At 40.1% G+C, this 18,768-nt stretch overlaps 1 non-coding gene across 1 annotated transcript; it reads right to left on the reverse strand.

The window, feature by feature from the left end:
• Window positions 1-17,828: 17,828 nt before the first annotated feature.
• On the reverse strand, window positions 17,829-17,900 carry TRNAE-UUC. The gene has a single exon. It is a non-coding gene; the product is annotated as a tRNA-Glu (tRNA).
• Between the last annotated feature and the right edge of the window lie 868 nt (window positions 17,901-18,768).

Genomic DNA, 18,768 nt, shown 5'->3' on the forward strand with positions numbered 1-18,768 from the left:
TTTTTGAAAAACTGGGTAAGACCACTAATTGAATAGGCAAGGAAAGTGTCAAAGGCATGGGAAACTTACAAAAATCTGGAAAGATTCTACACTCAAGTTGCTGTGCTGTGCAAGTGTCTTTAGATCTTTCACTTCATTTAAAACATCCCAGACTGATCATCAGAGTTGAAATCCTACAGGCATGTTTAATGCAGGAAAAACAAAGAATTATAACCATACTCAGAGTAAGGATCTTGGTCTACAGTACAAGATTTGTGAATAAATCCATATTTATATATTTACACTTAACATTTTTTTCAAAGTATGTTTTAATACTTTTAGTAACTTCTTACTTGATTAATTTTTAAAATTTAGCCAGTGAGATAGTGATCCCAGTGGGGACTTCAGGAGGCGTGGGTGGGTCGGGCAGTTCCGCATGTCTTGCCAACCAGTGCGGCAGATACCTCTGGCCCCTCCAAGGGCCATTCACAAGCCCTCGGAGAATGCCACTGGGGTATTGGCACTTTCTCAAAACCTCACTTGCCTTCATACCCTCCATTTGCTTTAATAATCTGCAGATTGCTTCTGAAAAACCCAGAAAGAATTATTCTGAAACAGCTCTTGCTTTGCCTGCTGTCTCCATCAGTCTCCGTCATACCTTATTTACTATTAATGTTTGTGTCAGTGTTCGCTATCCTTTGTTTTCTTGTTTAAGGCTTCCCCATCTCCTGCTTCTTCTAAATCCACCCCCAAAGAGAGATTCATCTCCATAATTTTCTGTCTATGACATCAAGTTCATTTCCCAAATGCTAAACTAGGCCATGGCCATGCAAATAGCTCAACTTCAAGAAGGATCTGAGCAGCAAAAACCAGAGAGGCATTAAAGTAAAAGCAAATCAAATAAATCCTTCTTTCAAACAAGATGACCTAAAATAGCATGTGAAAGAAATGTTGAACTACAGATTATGATTTGGCCTTGAATAACATCCGAAAAAAATGCTGACTTCTAAATGGAGTCCTAGAAATTTTTAAAACAGGACTACAGATGCCAGTTTTAACACTGGCCAAGGAAGCCCTGGGGTGATGGGACATACACTGAAATTCGCCTCCTTGTCTGAGGATGAAATGAAAAGTCAGCTCCCATGGTGCTATAGGGACCCAAGAGGGACTGGAAGAGGGTTCCGGTTTTTAGGATTTAGGGACAGAAACATTTTTCTTACTGAACAATGTAAAATTAGCTATAAGCTTGCCTGAAGAAGGAATGTTTATGGAATCTTTTGGCTTATTTTGTGGGTAGAAAAAAATTATCCCATTTGCTTCTGAGACTTGTCAACTCTACTGCTATGGGCCACGTGGCTGAAGCAGCTTTGTGCTCCCTCACATGGTGCATGTCCTCCCCCAACGAGGCCCAACAGGTTTACAAGGGGTGAGGCTGGGGCTCAGGAAGCGGGTGTGTGGGTTGACGCTCCTACCCATCTCAGGTTTCAGGACCACCCCTGCTTTATAGAGCAACAGACAGGGCACTGAGAAGGCACGCGTTTCATGGATGTGATAGAAACAAAACCAAACGTATTTTATCCAACCTCCCTCCATCTTACATTTGTGCATCCTCCCCCACAAGTAGCTACGTAATTAATATGATTCTGAATTATATTCAAAAAGAGTGAGCTTTATAATGTTGCTTTGCGTTGTGCATGTGGATGGTAGTGTCTGGAAGAGCAAAGGGCTACTCTACACCTGGAATTCCAGTTACAACCATGAAATAAATGGACAAAGAAAATGTGGGGGGGTGTACACATACATATATACATATATATATACATATATATGCATACATGTAATGCAATTCAACTTGTACCCCCAAATCTATTAAAATTTTAAAAAAGGGGCCGGCGCGGTGGCTCACGCCTGTAATCCTAGCACTCTGGGAGGCCGAGGCAGGTGGATTGTTTGAGCTCAGGAGTTCAAGACCAGCCTGAGCAAGAGCAAGACCCCGTCTCTACTAAAAACAGAAATTATATGGACAGCTAAAAATATATATAGAAAAATTAGCCAGGCATGGTGGCGCATGCCTGTAGTCTCAGCTACTTGGGAGGCTGAGGCAGGAGGATTGCTTGAGCCCAGGAGTTTGAGGTTGCTGTGAGCTAGGCTAACGCCATGGCACTGTAGCCTGGGTAACAGAGTAAGACTCTGTCTCAAAAATAAAATAAAATAAAATAAAAATAAAAAGAAGAATTAAAAAAAGGAATTTAAAGAAAGGAAAATTATTTTAAAAAATGAAATAAGATAGGATGACAGTCTAGGATTTACTAAACAAAGGCCTGACTTTATGTATCCCATGCCCAGTGATCTTATATCTTAATTTTTGAAGATTCTTTACTACGGTGACCAGTTCAATTCAATGCAATTCACCAGCACCAAGTAGGTAAAAGCAGTATGTTAATCACTACGGGAGATGCAATGTTGGGAGAGATGAAATCCCTTCTCTTTCATTCTTGCATCTCACAAAGTCCTGAGCTACATCTGGATGATGAGCTTGCATGATCCTGATTTGTGTGTTTGCAAGTAAATTTGTCCAGAGCATAGGTGTTTGTTTTGTGTCTCTAGACACTGGATGTATTACTAGAAGAACATGTGAATGGAATAAAACAAGTCCCTCACCACACTGGGTACTTTGAACAGTTAACATTAGATTCTATTAATAGAACTTCAAGGAAAATACTTTTGGATTTTCCAAATTCAATCTCTTATAAATCTGTAATTTTTCTGGGATCCTCTACTTCTAGAATAGATTCAATTCTCTAATTCTTCCATCTGTACTTCCATAAACACACAGACACTCAGAAATAAACTGTGTGACTTTCTCTGTCCTCCCATGTTCACTTTTGCCTCTTTATTACCTCATTAAAGTTGGATGAAAGGTAGTGAGACAGCCTGTACTGCTATTAAAGATTTTATTGTGTTGTCTTAGAAAGTGACCGTTAGGAAGGGAACACTTACCAATTATAAATCTGTACCTTCTTCATGAAGCAGACTCAGACATATCCACAGTGGAATTATTTCCATGCCTCAGAAACCCCCTCTGTACAAATTCAGCTTCAATTGTATCCTCATATTTCACCAAGTTTTCAATGAAAAAAAAATGGACTTGGGTGTGAACAACAGAATCAGGTGCAAGTTAATTTCATTCATTCACTCTCTGGTTTAGGCCATGGTGTCAGTCTAATGACAAACATATTTAAGTAAACTTTAGTTTTTCATCTTTTAAATCTTAAAAATGGAGCTGAGGATTTGTATATATAATTTACAAGTAAGTGCTATATCAACACAGCTTTCTTCTCACTTTATAAATTTGTCAGGGCTTTGGGAAACAGAATGACTGAAGTAGTCTTCTTTGCTGGATAGAAGGATCTATACTAAAAAAAAAAATGTATCCTAGATTTCTTTTAATGTTACAAGGATAAATCAAATGCCACCAATTTTTGTGGAATACATAACTTTTTGTTTTTTGTAACTTCAGTGTTAGCACTTGCTAATGAATATGGAAAACAAAAAAATACACAAAATTATTATAACAATGTTAAATAAAAACGTCCATGAATGTTTATCTATAAAGTGCAAGTGAAGGTATGTTTAAAGAATTGGATAAACTAAAACCCAGATTTTACAATCTTGAATTTTCTTTACATAGTTCTTTTTTAAAGTGAAATTATTCCTTATTTTGTCAAGACTGTCATTTTTTTCCATGACTCAATGACGAGAGGTGTTGTGGCCCTCTTCTGCCTTCTAGCTAGCTTATCAGGGCCTCGTGTACAGAGACAAAGAACTGTTGCTGTTGTTTTTAAGCACACTTTGTTTTTCTGATGATAGTAATGAACAAAATGTAATAGCAGCAACATCATCATTTCTTGGTATCAATCTCCCTGATTAAACCTCTTAGAATTAATGCTTCTTATGAATGCTTAATAATGCTGATTAGATAACTAATTTTTATAGTGAAATTATGCACGATCCCTTGTTTTTCATTTGCATAGCAGGAGTATACAGGTTGCAAGACACAGAATTCCATTAAAGTGACATATAAAAAAATAGAATTATGGGGTCTCTCCTGGAGCCCCTGTGTTCTGAGGATCAGTCAGGTGTCAGGGAAGAATTGCTCCCCAGGAATGATCTGCAGTCAGTCATTCCTATCTGCTCCGCTTTGCTCCATTGCATTGTTTTTCTTTCCTCACAGACTTTTCTACTCTAGGGTCCAAAACACGGCCCGTTTCACAGGGGAACGTCACCCTCTGTGGCAACCAGACTGAATCTGGTGTCCCCACACCAAGGTGGGCATGGCCTCTGGCTGGTCCCTGTGGGTAGGGTGCTGACCCTAAGATCACACACTCTCGAAGGGTGGGGGTGAGCAGTGTTGGTGTCCAGTGTGTGGTCCCAGACGCTTCCACTGCAGCCATGAGAATGGCCATCACTTGGAAGAAAGGGCGCAAGTTCCCGGTACGTGCGGAGAGAGCCCAATAACTACTCCCAAGGTGCCCACGGCAAGGGGCTTGGATCAGAGGCTTCTAAAGTTGCTTTTGATTCTAAAATCCTACAATCCCTTAACATATTAGGCATTTCTTTTATTTTTTATTCGTTTTTTATTGAAGTGAATTCACACAACATAAAATTAACTACTTTAAAGTGTACCCTTCAATGGTGTTTAGTACATTTGCAATGTTGTGCAGCCACCACTTCTACCAGTTTCAAAATATATTCCTTATCCCAAAAGAAATCACCTTACCCATTAAGCAGTCCCTCCCCATTCCTCCCTTCCTCAGCCCCTGCTGAACACCAGTCTGTGTTCTGTTTCTATGGATTTACCTATTCTGGATGTTTCATACAAATGGAATCATACAATAATGTGATCTCTGGAGTCTAACCTCTTTCTCTTAGCATAATGTTTTTGAGATTTGTTCATGTATCATTCCTCTTTATGGATGAATTATTCTATTGTATGTACATACTACAACTTATTTACCCTTATATCTACTGATGATATTTGGGCTGTTACCACCTTTTGGCTATTGTTCATGAACATGTGTGTATGTGTTATTTGTTTGAAGATTCTTGTCAAACAAATTCTGTTTCCAGTTCTTTCGGAAACCTAGGAGTTCACCTAAGATTGGGAGAGGGTCATATGGTAATTTTATGTTTAACTTATTCAAAAACTGCCAAACTGTTTTCCACAGTGGCTGAACGTTTTATATTACCACCAACAGTGAATGAGGATTCTAATTTCTTCATATCATAGTCAGCATTTGTTAGTTTCCCTTTTTAAAAATTCTAGCCATCCTAATGGGTATGAAGTGGTACCTCATTGTGGTTTTGATTTGCATTTCCCTAAAGACCAGTGATTTTGAGCATCTTTTCAGGTAGTAGCTGTCATTTGTGTATCTTCTTTGGAGAAATGTCTAGTCAAGTCGTTTGCCCCCTTTAAAAAAATTTGTCTTTTTTTTTCTTTTAGTTGTAAGAGGTCTTAATATATTCTGGATACTAAACCTTTATCATATGTATGATTTGCTAATACTCTGTTCTGTTGGGAGAAAGATATTCCATTGTCTTTTCACTTCCTTGATACTTTCCTTTGATAAGAACTTTTTTAACTTGGATAAAGTTCAATTTACCCATTTTTTCTTTTGTTGTTGTAATTTTGGTGTTATTTTAAGAATTCATTGCCAAATCTAAGATTGTGAAGATATACTTTCATGATTCTTCAAAAAGCTTTATAGATATACCTCTTACATTCAGTTCTTTGATCCATTTTGAGTTAATTTTTGTATACAGTGTGAGGTGAGAGTCTAACTTCATTCTTTTGTGTGTGGATATCTGGTTGTCCTGGCACCATTTATTAGAGAGACTATTCTTTCTCTGATTGGGTGGCCTTGGTACCTTTGTTGAGAATCAATTGGCCATAGATTAATTGATTTATTTCTACACTTTCAACTCTATTCCATGGTCTATACATCTGTCCTTATGCCAGTATCACACTGCTTTGAATACTGTAGTTTTGTAGTAAGTTTTGAAATCAGAAAATGCGAGTCTTCCAACTTTGTTCTTCTTTTACAATATTGTTTTGGCTATTTTGGGCCCCTTGAAATTCCATATGAATTGGGGGATTGGCTTTTCCATTTTTGTAAAATGGAAGGTTGATCTTGTTCAATTTCTTCTAATAATGTTTTGTAGTTTTCAGTGTAACTACAATATTACACTGAAATAGTTAAATCTATTCCTAGATATTTTATTTATTTTTGATGCTATTGTGAATAAAATTGGTTTTTAAATTTTCTTTTCAGATTGTTCATTACTAGACTATAAATCTTATATCCTACAATATTGCTGAATTTGTTTATTAGCTTTAATAGTTTTTTGTAGATTCTTTAGAATTTTCTATGTATGTGACTATGTCATCTATGAATAGGGACAATTTTACTTCTTCCTTTTCAATTTGGATATCTATTATTTGTTTTTCTTGCATAATTTCTCTGGCTAGAACTTCTAGTACAATGTTGGATACGAGTGAGGAAAAAGGGCATTTTTATCTTGTTCCTGACCTAAGCGGGAAAGTTTTCAGACTTTCACCATTGAGTATGATGTTATTAATAGTTGTGGGCTTTTTATGAATACCCTTTATCAGGTGAAGGAAGTTCTCTTCTATCAATACCTAGATTGTTTTTATCATGAAAGGCTATTGGCTTTTGTGAAATGCTTTTTCTGGATCTACTGAGATGATCATATGATTCTTTGCTTTTGTTCTGTTAATATGATGTATTATACTGACTAATTTTCACATGAGCCACTCTTGAATTTCTGGGATAAATCCTACGTGGTCATGGAGCATAATCCATTCAATATGGAATTGGGTTCAGTTTGTTAGTAATTTGTTGATTTTTGCATCTATATTCATAAGGTATTTTTTAAATTTCAGAATATTGCAGGCATACAAATGTTTTGTTTACATGGATTGCTTTTGTACTGCTTGAGTCAAAGTTATAAATGTGCTCATCACCCAGATAGTGTGCATTGTACCCCTTAGGTTTGATTTCACCCATTCCTCCTCCCCCCTCCCACCTGCTTGATTTTGATCTGTAATTTTCTTGTGATATTTTCACCTGGCTTTGGTATCAGGGCTAATGCTGGTCTCATCAAATGAGTTAGAAAGTATTCCCTCCTTTATTTTTTGAAGATGTTTGAGAAATATCGGTGTTAATTCTTCTTTAAATGTTTGGTCAAATTCACTAGTGAAGTCTTCTGGTCCTCATTCAGATTATTTAATTCCTCTTGAGTCAGTTTTGGTCATTTCTGTGTCTCTAGGAATTTTTCCATTTCATCTAGTTTATATAATTTGTTGTAAAATTATTCATAGTATTCTCTTATAACCCTTTTCACTTCTGCCAGGTTCAGTCATAATCTTCTCTCTTCCATTCCTGGTTTGGGTAATTTGAGTCTTCTCTCTTTTTTCTTAGTCAATTTAGCTAAAAGTTGTCAGATTTTGTTGCTCTTTTCAAACACCAGACTTTAGGTTTTGTTGATTTTTATCTATTTTTTTCTATTTTCTATTCTATTTTTTTTCTGTTCTAATCTTCATTATTCCTTTCCTTCTTCTGGTTTTAAGTTTAGTTTTCTTTCCTTGATTTCCTCAAGGTATAAATTTAGGTCATGATTAGAGGTCTTCTTTTTCCATGAAAGCATTTACAACTCTAAATTTCTCTCTGAGCACTGCTTTTGCTGCATTGCAAACATTTTCATCAATTCATATTAGATGCTTTTGATGATGGGCTGTTTTAGGTCATCATATTTTTGTATCTAGGACTTCTGTGTATACTGCTCTCGTGGCTGTTTCAGTAAGTCACAGAAAATCAAGAATAGTGGTTTCTGGAAGGTCATATATTCCTAGAGCTCTTATTTATATATATTCTAGGTTGTGATATCTATAAAATAACTTTAAAAAATAATTCTATTTTTAAATACCACTTAATACTACTTTTAGTAGAAGAAATAAACGTACTATAACAATATGCCAGGAAACTGGACCCAGGAATGTAAAATATTCCAACCTAAAACCTTTTAGTGGCTCTTAAAGCTCCATTCCTTTTCAAGACAAACAAGGATCTTTAATACACTGCTCCTGTTCTTGCCCCCAGGCCCCCTCCCTCCACCTGCTTATTTTCTAGTGACACCTGTCGCACTGGCCTGCACAGCCGCTGGCATTTGTGCCTCTGGATCTCTGTTCATGCTGTTCCCTTGCCTGGAGTGCCTTTGTCCTCTTTCTTTGCTTGGTAAATATTTCTTATCTTTAAAGATTCATTTCAGGCGTGATTTTCTCCAGGGAACCCTAGATATTTTTAAGTACAGCTTGTACTTTTGCTTGCACTGTGAAAATCTCTTTTTTACTGAATTATATATTGAAATGATCTGTTTTTGTGTTGGTTTCTCCCCACTAGACTGAATGCTCTTAAGTCTGAACCTCAATTTGTTCTTCTTTCTCTCCTCAGTGCCTCATACAAGACCGGGCACATCATAAATGCCCAGTAAGTGTATGTTGAATTAAATGAAATGTGGGCACGTATTTAATTACTGAGTGATGTCGTGGCCTCAGGGTAACAGAGATTAGGGGAAAAAAGCTAAGAGGCTGCCAAGAGCTGAAGTGTTAGGAGTCACCAGGGAAACAGGACTCAGACTGTTTTAGGCCAATAGGATTTGGGTGGGAGGAAAGAGAAGGATCGGTTCAGGCCAGGGGCTTACAATTAAAAGGTGACGGGAAAGGAGAATAGACTTGGAGGATCTTGGAAATAATGAGACTGGCTAGGTTAGACTGAAACGGGCTTGGGGGAGAATGGAGAATGCCCTGTGGGTACAGGTGGGCGGCTATGGATATGGCATTCAGACCCAGTGCCTGTCTGTGGTGCTTCCACCCAAGTCTCTCCCTGCTTGACATGTAATTTAGAATCTTCTAGACGGTTATCTATGCCCTGCAGAAGGCTGCTTTTCCTGACTGCCAGTCCCAGGAAGGCTTTGTTCTCACTACATGCTGGAGTTCATTCTAGGGGAGAGGGTGGGAAGCACACAGAGCCCCAGAAGAGGCCCAGGCAGGGTCAGGAGCCAGCTCCAGGCTCAACATTGCTTGTTGCACATGCTCGAATTTTCCTCGAACCTACAATTGTTTTGTTTGCCTGCTATTTTATGGATACTAATTACATCCTAGGGCTATGGACTTCTAATGAGGCAGTACCTAGGAGATTCAACCTGGACTCAATTCTTTGTAGAGATTTTATTTCTTAAATCTTAATATACAGATGTAAGATAATAATTTTTCATTTAACATGTAATATTCCTTTGTGGATCAAACTATCATTACGCCTGATTATTCCACCACATTATGAGCTTTGTTAAAAGGAGGAAAAAACAGCTTGTCTTCCTGATGGTACCAAAAAAAAAAAAAAAAAAAGAAATGAAATAAACCGACCGAATATAAGTGATGCTATATATAAAAGCTGCTATGGGTTTACCATGGCAACCAAAGTTCTAAAAATGACAGGAAGAAAAGAACATCAGGTTGTTGTGACAAATGACACTTGAAGTGACAGTTTTCTTGTGGTGCTTGCTTTTAATTAATGCAACTCTGTAAAGAACATTATTATTGAATAATAGATTAATGTGGTAAATCAGGAACCTGGCTTGCAGATTTGCTTTTGCAACACTGGGATGACTAATTAGAGAATGCAGAGAACGGCTGGAGAGTGAACCTCCACTATGGCAGGAGATGACTGATGGCGGCTATCCAAAATCATATGACGAATGTCTGCAGCACACGCTCTCAGGGAGTGTGCAAACAGCTGTCTCCAGCTGCAGTGATCAAAGCGAGGCTGAAAAATACAACAGTCACCACAAAGGAAAGCAATTGTGTAACATCAAAAATATCAGTGGCTTAAAAAAAATCTTAATACATTGTCATTTTTACTGCTGGTGATTTTTGTTAAGTGTCTCAGTGTCTGCTATGTAAGGTGAAACCAGATATAGATATATATATTATGTATATATATGTTCTCCTTTGCTGACCTATTTCTTTCAGCAGGGAGTCTCCAGTATTGTGAGTTCTTAACACCCCACGTCAGGAGGCCGAATAGGCACCTGCTGCTCGGGCACTTACAGACATTAAAATGCACAGGCGGTGTCTACAGAAGATGATCAGTTTTGAAACACGTGGACAAGAAGAGATACAGACTCTCTCTATAACTGTGGAAATCGAGGACAACACAGTGGAGACACCACGTCCACAGGACATGAAGCTGAGCTGAAAAGCCAGGTCTCCACCCTCCACGGCCCTGCATCCACACCGTCTGCTCCAGGCCTGGCCTCCCTGAATGGGGCCAAGGGAATTCCTGGTGTATTTATTTATTTCCTTAGAGCCTCAGAACAACCCTGTAAGGGTGTAGATACGAAGGAAATCACTTTTAAAGGAGAATAGAGAAAGCAATTCCAAATGGCGTGGGTGGTGGATTTCTTACGTATGCTCCTATGTATATAGTGTGTTGAGCTGGTAGGGCTTTTCAAATCCTTATCGCTTGTTTTGTTTGCTTCGATCCCCCACCTTCAGGACGGGTTAGGTGTCCTTCTACGGGCCCCCCTTGCCCATGCTGCTGTATCTGTCCACACTGGCTACACTCTCCAGCAGTTGTTAACAGCTCATCTTGCCTACAGACTGTGAGCTCCTGGAGGCAGAAGAGATGTCTTTTCTCCTAGCTCATTTCTTGGCACATAAAAGGGGCTGAATACATTTTTTAAATGAAGAAGAAATGAAAGCAAGCCTGCATGTCTAGGTGACTACAGCAGAGTTTCACTGAATTATAGTTATGTTAGTTAGTTCACCCATCATTCATCAAGAAAGTAGGGACCGACCTTGCGTCGATGACCAGGCCAGTGTGGTTAATACAGATAGTGAGGTATGTAGTACCTGCTTCCAAAGTCTTGGCATCTACAGGGCAGCACGAGCCACCAAAGCAACAAGTAAGACAGCAGGGTAGAAACGCCAGAATAGAGATGACGGTCAGCAGAACATGGGAGGATATTTTCAGAACTGGGGGCTTCAGGAAAATTTTCTAGGAGAAAACGAAACTTGAATGGGAGCTTAAGAAGAAAGAGTCAACTAGGCGGAAAAGAGAGAAGAGTGTTTTAGATCAAAGAGGCACATACCAGCAGAGGATATCATTGAACCTGCTGGAAATGAAGCATGGCTAGAAAGCAGGTGTGGGCAGAGAGCAGGGCAGGATAGGAGGGGCTGGGGCAGCCGTGAGCATGCAGTTCAGGGAAGGCCCTGTGCCTCACGGAGGCGCTGGACACTCCAGCTAACAGGGAGCCTCTTGGCCCTTTACATGTGCCTCTCATATGTAATTAATACATGCTCATTGTGGGAACTTGGAAAATATGAATAGTAGAGGCAATGGAAGAGACACCAATTGTCTCACACCGGAAATAACCAGTGTTAATGTACTTCAATATAGCTTTTTCATAGCAATATGGCTATATATATATATTTTTACATTTAAAAATGGTGATCCTTGATACCTAATTTTTAAAAAAACTTTAAAGTTGGAAGTGCAATATTTAGAATTTCCCCCCCCCCCCGAACTGTTTGTAAGTCTCCAATCTGGTGCATTCTCCCCCAGATTCCTATGAACAAAAACATTCTTCTGTCTGACTTCAATTTAGCACAATTTAACCAGGAAAATGATGAAATTAACATTAGTAAATAATCTTCAGGTCCTCAAAATTTAATTTTTTACCAGTTGTCCCCAAATATCCCTTTTTAGCAAATGGAGCAGGTTCAGAACCACATATTGTATTTCTCATGCATTTGTCATGTCTATTTATTTTCCTCAGTCTGGAACATTCCCTCATTCTCTCTTGGTCTTTGATGATGTTGACACTTTTGAAGATCTCATGACACCTCATGGACAGAATGTCCCTCAGTTTGGGTTTTTCTGAGGTTTCCTTATCATTAGAATCTGATTATAGACATTTGGCAGGAATGATCCAGAAGGAATGCTGTATTCTTTCCACTAGATCCTAACAGGTGGGGGCATAATTTTGATTTCTACTATTACTGATGATGTTCATACTAATTATTTGATTAAGTTTCCAGCTAGGATTCTCCACTGAAAAGTGATTCTTTCACTCCTTTGTAATTAATAAGTATTTTTTTGTAGAAATACTTTTGTTGGTCATACTGCATTTCTGCACATCTGAGGGGCACTGACAACCCTCTGTTCTGGCCTACCTTTCCAATGATGCTGTTAGAGTAAATAGCCTTATTTGACAGAGATAATGTCTCCCTCTGGAGCAGAGAACAGCTTTGTTTGGTATCCAGTATAATAAAGATAATGTCTTCAGAACAAAGGCTGGGCAATTTGCTAGGATTCCATAAAAGTTTGGGATTTTCTGAGCTCAGGGTTCCTCAGCTGTGATGAGAATTCACGGTGTGTGCAGCATCCTTCTGGGCCACTTGACTTTGTCACATGGGACTTTGGGGACAAAAGGAACCAAGATAAACATGAGGTTTATGCTGCCTGCTGTGCAGTGAGTAGTAAAGTCCTTTGTCTCTGACCCAGATATCTTGTGTCTTCTGCCAGTATCCATAAATCCATGAGTGGTTAACTTGTCAGATTGCAAGGGCAAAATCTCTGCGTTATTGAAAACTTTAAAACTATGTTAATACCTAGTCTTTATCAAACTTCCAATTGATTCATTTATGTATAGCTGTATGGTCTCATGGCTTCCTATTTTTACAAAAACTTATAATTCAGTACTGTTGTTATACTAATTTTTTTGTTGCACAGGTTGCCCCTGATTTGGCCAGTGGGAGCCCCTTCAAGTTAGTTTTGATGTCTTTTTGATATATCATCCTCTTTCTTTGAGAACTTTCTTCGTTTAAGAACAAAAACATATTTTAGCTCACTTGTACTTTTTCTTCTCCTGCCCTTGATTTAGCCCTTTCTGTGTGGAGTTCTGGTTCCATTTAATGGGCCATGGTATTTGTAAGCCAAGGTAAGAATCAGCCAACTACAGAGTTACAGGGCAAACTTCCCAAAAGAATGCCCTCACCTCTGATACCAACTGCAAGTTCAGAGGATATGCAAAATTACCCTCCATTTTGATAATTTACTGAAGGATTGACCAAACTCACTGAACATTATTATACTCATAGTACAGTTTATTACATTACATGCTTCCTGGATGAGCTTTTGATCTCACTTACAGTGAGCATTGGTGGGATATTTAGCTCCATCATGGTTGGTAACTGTCTGTGGGCATATTAAACAGAACAGAGTGGTCACTGGGATTCCCACCATCTACCTGATCCTGTCTGAAAGAGAACGTGTGTTTTCAGGGCTTTACTCCCGTGTAGTCAAAGTCAGAAGCAGTGTGGCAATGAGACCATGAAGTTCAGACTTAACTCTTGGGATACATTTATGTTTTTGAATCCTCTCTTGGGTAGTATATTTCCTGTATAGTTATTTACATCATAATGTGAATAAAATATTAACCTCCTTTTAAAATAATTCATAGGAAGTATTAATACATTATCATGAATGTTTTATTTTTATTAAAAAAATACAAACAGTGAAACAAGTATAGCTCTATAAGGAAAAGTGTGATATGCAAACAATGAGGGTGAACCAGCTGGTGAGTACCTAGGGCTTTTGCAGCTTATGCAAATATTAGAGAAGTGGGTCACAGCCAATTCTATCCCTCTTTAGATTATATGCCACAAGATGGTTTCAGTTGTCTTGATCCTCCCTCAGAGAGCTTTAAGAAGAACTCATGCCTTTTAATAAAAAAGGCTTTAATAAAAGGTCAATTGCTTTTTTGTTATTTATAAGCATTTTGCTTTATCAACAAAAGTGGACCTTCCTTTACTGAGGCTGCAAATAAAGCCATTGTTTGTATCTGCACAAGGCACTCACAGACAAGTACAACAGGGATATCAGAGCCCCCAGAGAGGACAGTGACAGACAATACCAAGAAACTGTGAGTAATGTGGTTATTGAGCTTGGGCATTAAATTTCTAGATCTCAACTTCCTAGTAGCCAAAGCAAAAAGGAAAAACGGATAGGTTCCATGGATTTCACTGCTTGCTAGAAGGAAGGATATTCTGTCCTCAGAAGAAGAATTTCCAGACCTTCATTCATTCATCCATTCAACAAATATTCACCATACAGTTAAAATGAGCCAGGCAGAGAGTTACGCTTGGAAGAGACTTGTAAACAAGACAAAAGTTAAGGAACAGATTGTAAGATTGCTAGACCAAGGAGGCAGAAGATAACATCAGATTGGCCCACACTAGTCAGCATGGAGTCCATGTGTTAGTTTGAGTATCTGAGAGCAGCTCTAACTCCCAATTTGCCTACTGAGTTGAATGAAACCTGGACTCAGCAGTGGCCTGCCTTCACTGAGGTGGTAATGCCATGCATCTGTGGTGGACGACAGACTAATCTTTTAAAGGCTTAGGTAAATAATAACGTTGGAGGGGGATTTAGCAAGTGCTGCCCACAAACCTGCCCACTCTCTACATTTCTCAGAGAGGCCCAGAAAACACTTCTTTTATGAAGGTATTAAGAAATGTATCAGCCAGGAGAGCACCAGCTGCTGCAGACTCTTTGGTAGCAATCTTCCACAAGCCAGGGTGGTGAGAAAAACCACAGGGCTTCCTGAATCAGTGGGAATCGTGGCATCCCAGAGCGGCAGAGTCTAAGCAGCAAAGCTGCCAGGTAAAAGTGGGCTCAGCTACTGCTGAGCAGCAGGGAGCTTTGGTTGGCAGTGGTGTCCTAGGAGTAAAATAAATGGGTGGTCTACCAAACTATTGTGTGCTACATGCAATTTCAAAACTCTAGATCGGGTGGCCAGAAACCTGGCTGGAGTCATTGCAATGGAGACTTTTCCTGCCATCCAGTACTGAGAACTGAGTCAGTTCACAGTCTAGAGTCCCTAGAGTCCCACTGGAGGAAGGGGAGACAGTGTCTACGTGAGGAAGGACCCTTCCACACTGCCGAGAGTGTTATAAATATACCCCCAACCCTTTTCCCAGAGGACCTGTGGCTCTTTTTTTCTATTAACTTACACCAGTTTCGATTTGTCACCAATCCTTTCCTACAGGTAAAAAGCTCAGAATTATTGTTGTTGTTGTTTTTGTTGTTTATTTCTCCTGCTCTTCCAATACTTTTGTGTGGATCTTTGGAGTTTAGGAGATAAATGAAGTTTTGGCCTAAGTCTGTCTCATCATGGTTCCAGTGGACCCTCATAATTCTGTTATGTACAATTCGAATATACATACTTGGCAATCAGCATTATCGAACTGCTCCTGAATCTTGGAGTGAGGCCTACTATGGTAAGAAAGACAAGACAAATGCTATCCCTAGAACTTCCCCTTCTTACCAAAATGGTAAACCAAAAGTGATGCTGCATTAGAGAGATTAGTGCCACCAAGAAAGACTTAAAAGATGCAGAGGGTGTCCTATCATGTGCCTAATTATTCACTCATCTACTTGCCTTGTGCAAAAGATAAACATCTTGAGAATAACTTGACACATGCACATTTACACCCCGCTCCACCTTGCTAACTCATCCTTCAGGTCTCAGCTGAAATATCATTTCCCCAAGAACTTTCTCTGACACATGGAATGAGTTATGCACCCTCTTTCCCTCCCCAAGAAAGCCAGTAAGGCTGAGAACATAATGGTAGATGACAATCAAACAATAACAACACTTGTATCAGTTGTTCTGATGTAAAGAAAACAGATATTTCAAACAGGAAATTTAATAGGTGGAATTAGTTACAAAGTTTTTGGAGGGGGTAGAGGAGCAAAAGGCACTCACAATTGGATTATTCAGATATTAATAACTGCAGATGCCACCATTCACTTAGGGCTGAAATAACAAGAAGGGAGGGTGGCATTACCTGCAGGTAGGAGCCCACTGCATGTTTAGAGTCACTGCTGGGCACTGCCATTGCCACTGGAACCATACTATCGTCAAGCCCACTTATGCTCTGCTGAAACTCCCAGAGCCACTGGAGCCCATAGCTGCCCACTCCTGCCACTGCTAGTGGCTCACAGCTGACAGCCATCAAGGGATGTTTGCTGCTACCAAATACACCATCAGAAGCATTAAAAAAAAATCAGTCTTCTTTTTTTGACATATTGCAATTTTCCAACAGAATCTCCCTTGGGCAACTGTTAACCAGAAGTCTACTGGAAAGGAGTCTGAGAAGTGGAATTTGCAGAGATCCAGACTTCGTAAAAAAAAAAAAGAAGAAGAAGAAGAATATGAAGCATATGAAAGAAGATGAGGGCAAACAAGAAAATGACGAAGACAGTCCAGCCTTTTGGCTATTTGGCATCGGTACCCAGCCTCCCACCCGTTTTTCACTTCTGTACACCACAGGGCTCAGGGTAGCAGGATGGGGTTTTCTGGAACAAGTGAGACATTTTCACACACTGTCTCCAAAGGTGAAAGGCAAAGTCCTGTCTATCTCTATCAAGCACTCCAAGAGTGGTGCAGTGAGAGTGGTGATGGAGAGAAGGCAACCAGTCTGCGGGGCATTTACAGGGGACGCTTTTCACAAATACATCTTAAAAGAATATTAATAGGTTACATAATGGATGTCTAAAGCAATAACTTGCAAAAAACTCCTCAAATTATCTTTTGGGCCAATACAGACTGAGAACACGGAAGTAAAATTCAGTCAGGGAATGGAAGTGAGTACATCTGCATGAATAGTACAATTTTCCCCAAAATAAGAGCTCATCCCTCCCTGCAACTCGTGTTGTCCATTTATGAGTGCCCTGGGCTCCCACTGGTCCAGGTTCATGCTTTTCTGTGATTGTTACTGTCCAGATCAGGCTGGAGACATCAGCAACTGAAGTACCATGAGGTTGCTCACATGATCTGGTCAGTCCCGTGGAGGGACACAAGCGTTGGTTCAAACAATAGAACTCTAGACGGAGAAGGTCCTGCCTGTTCTGGACAGGAACTGGCTCATGCAGGCTTACATTGTCGTTAAGAGTACGAAGGTCTGAGCATAGAAAGAAATATTTTAATTCCATTCTGGAAATGGCTTAGAAGCTGGGAAGGTTTCGGGGCCCTTCCTACCTCTGAAAATTTGAGTTTGTTAGGAGTGCTGACCTCAACCCAACCACGTGTGTGATTCTATCCAGAGCCTGGTTCCTTGCCTCAGTTTCCCCATCTCTTAATCTGTGGAACTTGTCTAGGTGAATGAATCTGGTTTCTGCCCTCAACCTCTACATTCCCGTGCAAACCGCTGTTAAAGCTATTATTCTACTTGGAGACCTGCCCCTCTTTGTATCTCAGCCCTAGTGACTCCTGTTTCAGGAAACACTGTCCCCTCACCTCAGTCCTCAAACGACTTCAGCTGCTCCTGTGGGTGGGTGGGCTCTCCCTTGCCCCTTCTCATCCCTCCGTCCTGCTCACCATCTCCTTATCTGCAGGCCAGAAACACTTAGTGGGGCCATAGAGGACAGTGAATAGGCCAGAATATAGGAATTCCTTTGTTTAGAGTTTGATCACTAAACATTATTTGTTGTGAAATTTTAAATGAATTATATATGGTGAGCAAAAATAACAATGCTGATTACACAGGCCAGCTTTTTGTATTGTGAATTACCTGGTGAAACTTTAGGTCTCAACAGGGTCCTAGAGAAGCGCAGCTTTTAACAATCGCATTTAGTGTTTTTTTTTCCTGCTCAAGGAGGTTCTAAATTTGCGTATTCTTACCTGGGGTTCTAAAAGAGTCCGCATTCCCACACCGGGAGTCGAACCCGGGCCGCCTGGGTGAAAACCAGGAATCCTAACCGCTAGACCATGTGGGAAGTGACAAGTGGTGGCTGAAGTCATAGCGAATTGAATCATTCTTCTCTGCTTCCGCCTCCCGCGCCCGACCCCGCCTTCTGCGCCCGGTCCTCTCTGCGCCTGCGCGGGTTTTGGGCTTCTCCCCGCTGTAGTCGGTGCCGCTTCCCTCCCGGGCCTGTCGGTGCCGCTCGCGGCTTCTGCGGCCCGGTGGGCGCCGGCCCTTGGACTCCGCCCCCCACACCGGGCCTGCGGGAGCCCGCAGCCTGGCCTTGGGTCCCAAAAACCTCTGCTAAAGGGTTCTGCAGTGAAAAGAGTGGTTTGAATGGCTCAAAATAAAGGGGATAGAGAACTAAGTACGGGCGTGGCTCCCTGGTCTCTTTCTTCCCCAGGTTTGAGACTGAGGGTGACTTGCGGTAGACCAGATTTTTCCAGTCATGGTAGTTTAGATCATTGGCCATTGTAACTGAAATTTTGCTTAATTTTAACTGAAATTTTGATTAATTCTGACTTTGGGAACCAAAGCTGAATGGATGAAACCTCCTCATAGCCCATAGGGTGTGTTTTGGAGCAGAAGGCCTTTCGAGACTGCTGGCTTTGAGATCTTGTTTAGGGACAGCCTTACATTATTAAAACAAAAATAAAACACCCAAAACCATGAAAGAAAAATCCATGTATTGCACTATGATACCAACTCTTACATGGCAAAAACCAACAAACAAAAAACGCAAAACAAAACAAAAGTAAAAAAACAAACCACTGGCTAGGAGATAAATATGTACAACCCATATAAGAAAAAACATTGCAAGACAAACACTGCAATATAAACGTGGGAGTGGGATCTTGATGTGAGCGGGCTGTTGTTGGACAGGAAATTCATGGCTGAAAAGC

Source organism: Lemur catta, chromosome 9 (assembly GCF_020740605.2).
Source record: "Lemur catta isolate mLemCat1 chromosome 9, mLemCat1.pri, whole genome shotgun sequence".
NCBI lineage: Eukaryota > Metazoa > Chordata > Mammalia > Primates > Lemuridae > Lemur > Lemur catta.